The sequence below is a fragment of the Pyrus communis genome, chromosome 7, assembly GCF_963583255.1.
Source record: "Pyrus communis chromosome 7, drPyrComm1.1, whole genome shotgun sequence".
In the NCBI taxonomy this organism is placed as follows: Eukaryota; Viridiplantae; Streptophyta; class Magnoliopsida; order Rosales; family Rosaceae; genus Pyrus; species Pyrus communis.
In genome coordinates this window covers 14,870,488-14,876,764 of record NC_084809.1, presented here as the reverse complement: position 1 = coordinate 14,876,764, position 6,277 = coordinate 14,870,488, and the positions used below count along the sequence as shown (strand labels likewise).

Genomic DNA, 6,277 nt, shown 5'->3' with positions numbered 1-6,277 from the left:
GATAGTCTTCCATCCATCATAAACACCACCACCGTCCCGCCCGTCGCCGTTGCAGTTTTCTTGAAACTTTGCAATGATTTTATCCCACAAAACTTTTTTATTTTGATTTGTGCCAACTGCACCATCTTCACTAACAGAAACCCATGCCAAGCATAAAGCAACATCTTCCTCACAGGTCCAATTACAACCTCTAATATGCTCTCTTGCCATGTTGAACAATTTGGAAATGGAAAGAAATGGTAGAAAGATAAATTGGAAGAATTGTAGGAGAAAATTGAGTTTTGTGTGGATGTTTGAGCAAATACATTGGTATTTATAAAGTTTTTGGGTGAATTTTGAGTTAAATAATTTTTTTTAATTATTTTAGTCATTGGATTTAAATTTGGGCTGTTAGATTTTTTTTTTTTTTTTTTACCATTAGATTTGATTATATTCGATCTTAGCCGTTGGATTCAATAATATATAAATATAAAAACAAAAACAAAATTTGAATATAGGCCGTTGGATTAACCAACGGCCTGATGATCACAACCGTTGGATGGAAGGAGCCGTTGGGCTCATGCGGAACGTGGCCGACAGGCCCACATGGGTGGGTCCCCGGCGGTCGGAAGCTTCGCGCGTTAGGCGCATTGGGCGATTTAGTGGGCTAAATTTTGGGTGGAATTTGGCCTTAGTTCCCCATTTAACTTTTAGCCCAAAGTTTCCCTTTGGGTTGGATTGGGTTTTGAGGGAAATTTTGGAAGGAAATTTAGCATTTAGCCCATCATTGGAGATGGTCTAAGAGGTAACGAAATCTTTATCGGATTTCTCTATCTCTAACACATATCAACGCATAATATAAATTGAGATCCATATATATTTGTTTATTTTTTTTATTTTTTTGTTTGATACATGATCCAAGTTATGCCAAAACTCAAATAAGTAGTTAACATGTTCCTATAGCAATTAAAGCATTATTTATGGGGACAAGTGGACAACAACTATACTGAAGGAATAATTTTATCCTGTAATAACTAATTACACTGATGATGCATCTTCATTTAAATAAATTCTCTATAATTTTAAACTGGATTAATTAATTAATTTTTTTGGTTTTTGTTGAAATTTACAATGGTAGGCAAAAATATCTTATGAAGACTGTGAAGGGTCTACTAGGACTTCTTCATATTTCCATTCATGTGCTTTCCATTCTGGCAGCTGTTGGACAACAACCTGAAATTAATCCAATCAGAAAAAAATTACTAAAACATTTTGTCTAATTATTTGTTAAAACATGCATTTTTTATACACGAACGATAGTCTAAACTACTTTAATATACAAAAAGAAAGATCCGATTCCAAACTCAATGCAAGAAGACGAGCAGAGGATCCTAGCATCCTAACTCATATTCGCGACTTTTTCAAAACATAAAAGAATAGTGAAAGAGAGGAACCACAAACCAGCCCTCTGGAGTCAGGTTTCCCAACTGTGGTTTGGCAAGCAAGTCTCCAATTTTTTGGTTTCTGCAAGAATCCATTAATCAACAGGAATGTCAGCCTTCATTACAAATATTTTTTTTTTTTTTTTAAATCACCACCTCGCAATATTACATTGGCTTAAGTTTAATTAATTAGTGATTTAAGTGATCTACTTAACTAGAAACAGTATGATACCTTTTTAAGATGTTCCTTTTCTTTGTCTGTGCGAGGGGTTAACAGTTCTTTTCCTTGAACAATCTACCAGCAAAATAGAACAAAATTGAAATTAAAATTCTGTATTAATTAATAATAACAAGAAATTTATGCTCTCTCAGTGAGGCATATATTTGTTTAAAATTTTCAAATATATCAAATGCTATATATATATAAAGGGGAGAATTAAAGAAATTGTAAAATCATCACCTCCACCATACATGTCCCGCAGGTTCTTCCTCCAGCACAATTCAACAGAACTCTACTCTGAACATTTACATACAACATAAACTTCATTATTCTTTTTTTACGAAAAAAAAAAATTTTAGTAAGAATGATAAGAATTAAGTGGGAGGCATACTTACGTATGGTCCTTACAAATCGATATTTGAATCCAGCATTATATTCCTAAGTTTCTGCCCTCCACAGGCTTGACGAAGATGCACATCTGGTGTTTGGTCAGGAAGTAAAACCGACTGAAAACAACAAAATACACAATTAAACAAGATACCCCAAAACAAAGTTTTAAGTGATGGGACTTCCTGCACAGAGAATTTCTATTGACATTTTTATGTAGCTTACATTAACGAATGCGAAATCCACGGAAGGGGGTTGCTGGGGTTGAACGGCTTCGGATTGGCTCTCTTGGGATGTGCTAACTGCTCTAATTTTTGCTCTGGAGAAACTGATGAGGATCTTGGAAGGTTTGAGAGTTGAATGGGAGCTGGTAATGTTGGAGTTGATCAAGTTAAATGGGAGGAAGCAAAAAGATGAACCACAAAAGCTCAGTTGGAGAGTAACCATTTTTGATATATTTTGAATTGATAAAAGTTGTGGAGTGTTAGTGCTGGTTGAATGAATTGGATGGATGATTTGTATCATTGTATGGGGTTTAGGTTAGTTTGCAGCATCATGTGTGGTGGATCATGCTAATTACCTTATCCGATCGAAATTTAAGTTGGGTTGGGGTGGTGGACCAGCATGGACTAGAAGTCTAGACCCTAATTAAAAATGAAATTCACATTCTGACCCAGCAAAAATAAAAAACGCTAGAAGGAGGGTTCGAACCTCCGACCTTGTGGTTAACAGCCACACGCTCTAACCAGCTGAGCTATTCCAGCTTGTTGACGTTCTGTTTAAGGACCGATTCTTTACATAAAAAGAAAAACCATCTGAGTAAGAAGGCGTTATTATGTCTGGAAACCTGTCTAGGGACAATGAAAGAGAGAGAGCGTGAGATCCCAGAGAACCAGGTCCCAGAAACCAGTTCTCCCACTCTTGATTCCAGGTCCCAGACCATCATCGATATTTTATGTTATTTTACTAGTGTTTTTAATATTTTAATATATTTTAGTTGTATAGACGGTAATGTTACTAATGTATGATGCAACTTTCAAGGTATGAAAACATGTCGAAGATAGAACTCGTGATATTCCTCCATCCCTCCCTCCCTCTATTGATATTATTAAGAATCTGTTGTTTTATTCTTGTTTATATGATTTTCTATTTGATTTTTGTTTTCTAAATTTTTCAGAGTGGTGTGAGGGACAACACCATCGTCACCCATCACCGCCGGCGATAACACTACCACCATCATCCTGCCAAGTTCTACCGAGTTTTGTACTGAATAAAGAGTTTCTGAAAACCAAAAAGTTTGTTTGCGTCGTAATTCTAGAAAGAAGTGTTTGGTCCTATAATTCTTTTCTTTCCATTTCATTTTCAAGGTATTATATTTCTTATTTATGGTCTAATAATTTGCCCATGCAAACTCATTGGAGAGACTAGGGACTGGAATAGATACTACATCTCCTTCGGTGTTGCTATTCTTTGACAAACAAAGATTTATATTTAATACTGCAGAGGTAAGTGTCAGGTACCATGATAGTTGCATTAGGAACTCAATCATGTACATTTACATCTGGTTAGTTTTGTAATATTAAATAAGGCGCTGATTCTATCATTATCTCTATAAAATAGTAATTACAAATCAATGATAAACCCTTTGTGGAGTAAATTGTCTCTTACTATATAACTCTCACTGCACGGTTTGCACAGGTTCTGCGCAGAGCATAAGACTAAGTTGTCAAAGGTATACGATATCTTAAATCGTTACCCATTTTCTGCTGTTGGAACTTGGAATAAATGTATAAAGTGCTCTCCGTCTTCATTCATGAGGCTCCTTCCTATTGTTGAGATGCCTTATTGATGTTCGTGATGCTTTTTCGGCTTCATCACATTTTTTTCTCTCGCGTCTGCTCGGAGACTGCAGGGACCTACAGGTTTGCTTCTTGATAGATTAACCATTATGTTGCACACTTGCACTTGCAGTTGAAGATTGTTTATTTTGTTTTCTGTTATCACCAGTAAAATGTTTAGTAAGTCTGTGATGAAGTTTTTAAGCATTATTATTGTCATTTCAGTATCTGCATTGGTTACTCAAGAGGTTGTTCTCTTCAATCCCGAATTGCTCAACTTTTACTTGACCACACTGGTTTGCTGTTAACTTTGGCTGGCATGGGTGAAGAAGGAACGTCTGTGAGTATCAGATTAAACTTCCTATTCATTGTCTTCCTTTCATTTAGATCCAATCTTCTTGATATGAGCTTAAATCACATTTTCTGTTGTTTTGACGGTCAATGTACGGGGTCCGTTAGGTCTCAAGTATTTGGTCCACATGAGGTGTTTCATCCCAAATGCTGCTATGGTTCACACTCGGAGCTTTGGGCGGACACTCCGTTCTGTGGGAGGTTCTATGGATGATCAAACTAAGTTTAAATAGCCGATTGTTCTTGTTGATGATGAGATTGTCAAAATGAGATTGTCAAAATATAAGCCATTCTTCTACTTCCAAATTTCTCAAAAGGAACTAGGCTTGAGTAATGTTTTATTACGTGGAATGGACTCATGACAAATTGTTCTCTCAGAATATATAGAGGTTTCTAGCATTAGTAAATACATGATGATATCACGTTAGTTTTCTTCGATTGTTTTATCACACTTTTGGCATTTAAAAGGTATAAAATTATAAATACATGGTAAGGCCTTACACAGTGACACACCCAACCCTGATATGCTCCAAACACTAGGGTAGGCACGTGCTGGCCGATATCCGAATGTGACGAAGTCATATTAGGATGCATGAGAACTAGAAACAATAAACTGACACAACTAAAAATTGTAAATTTAATTATAATGAATATGCATTTATGAAACGTGTTCAGAGCATACAACTAATTCAAGACAAAAAAAAAAAAGAATAATATAAAATTGAATGAACAAAGAGATGGATCCTACACCGAGAGGACTCGAAGATGCCAATGTGGGAGTGCCTTGACGTTGGGATTGTACACCTCGAATCTAAGTCTTGAGGGGGGCGCAAAACAAAATATGAGTGGACCAAGTTGATATATAAGTAATACTAAAACAGTTAATCTTTAACATACTAACCCCCAAGTTTAGAAAACTTGTATAGCATAATAAGTAATAAGTTTTTCCAAAAACCCTAGCATGCCATAAAACCTTTCATAAAACATGCATCGTATATAGGCTGCTTAGTAGTGGTAGCACAAGGCATACATACATATATATATATATATATATATATATAAACATATATCTTCATTCGCCCGAAGGCACTACATCTCCCAACCGAAGCCAATATAAATATCTTGCAGCCGAAGCCACCAACCTACGCCTAACTGAAGCCAATATAAACATCTTTCGCCCGTAGGCACCAACCAAACTCCTGGCCATAGCCAATATAAATATCTTCCGTTTGTAGGCACCAACCAAACGCCCAGCCGTAGCCAGTATAAATATCTTCCGCCCATAGGCACCAACCAAACGCCCTGCCGAAGCCAATATAAATATCAAACGCCCGTACGCTCCTACACCACCCGACTCGCCCAACTGAAGCCAATATAAATCTCTTCCGCCAATAAGCACCAACCAAATGCCCGACCATAGCCAATATAAATATCTTCCGCCTATAGGCACCAACCAAACGCCCAACCGAAGCCAATATAAATATCAATCGCCCATAGGCTCTTACACCACCCGACTTCTACAGCACCCAACTGAAGCCAATATAAAAGTATCATTTGCCCGTAGGCAGTATCATTCGCTCGTAGGCAGATTATTCGCTCGTAAGCAGATCATATGAATAACCACTAAGTGAGTATATAAAAATATTAACATAATATTCCTAATATATATATCTTAATCGGAGTTTAGTAGCTAAAACGTCATATTGTAAAACCACATTCATAAGTGGGTATATAGTCATCAATCATATATACCACAAAGAACGTAAAGTCGATAAAGCATGATAATTCATAAAGCGTGAAGCTAATTTACTCATAAACATTTCATAAAATGTAGCCATTAAATCATGTTTTTCATGTATGCATTTCTAATAGTAAAATCATGCATTTTAGAAGGGGTCCACTCATAGATACTTTGCCATCAAAGTGCCATGCAAAAAAGAGAGGATAGAAACACCATACACAATTGCACCTAAGCACATAAGGGTACCAATTAGTAAAACTATACTAAAACAGTTGAATTTAAATGAATTCAGGACGTTGAAAAACATAAAGAATGACCT

The 6,277-nt window shown here is 36.3% G+C and overlaps 1 non-coding gene and 1 pseudogene across 1 annotated transcript; both read right to left on the bottom strand.

Moving 5' to 3' along the window:
* Window positions 1-1,002: 1,002 nt before the first annotated feature.
* LOC137738647 (photosynthetic NDH subunit of subcomplex B 3, chloroplastic-like) lies at window positions 1,003-2,578 on the bottom strand (annotated as a pseudogene).
* Window positions 2,579-2,718: 140 nt separating this feature from the next.
* TRNAN-GUU (transfer RNA asparagine (anticodon GUU)) lies at window positions 2,719-2,792 on the bottom strand. The gene has a single exon. It is a non-coding gene; the product is annotated as a tRNA-Asn (tRNA).
* Between the last annotated feature and the right edge of the window lie 3,485 nt (window positions 2,793-6,277).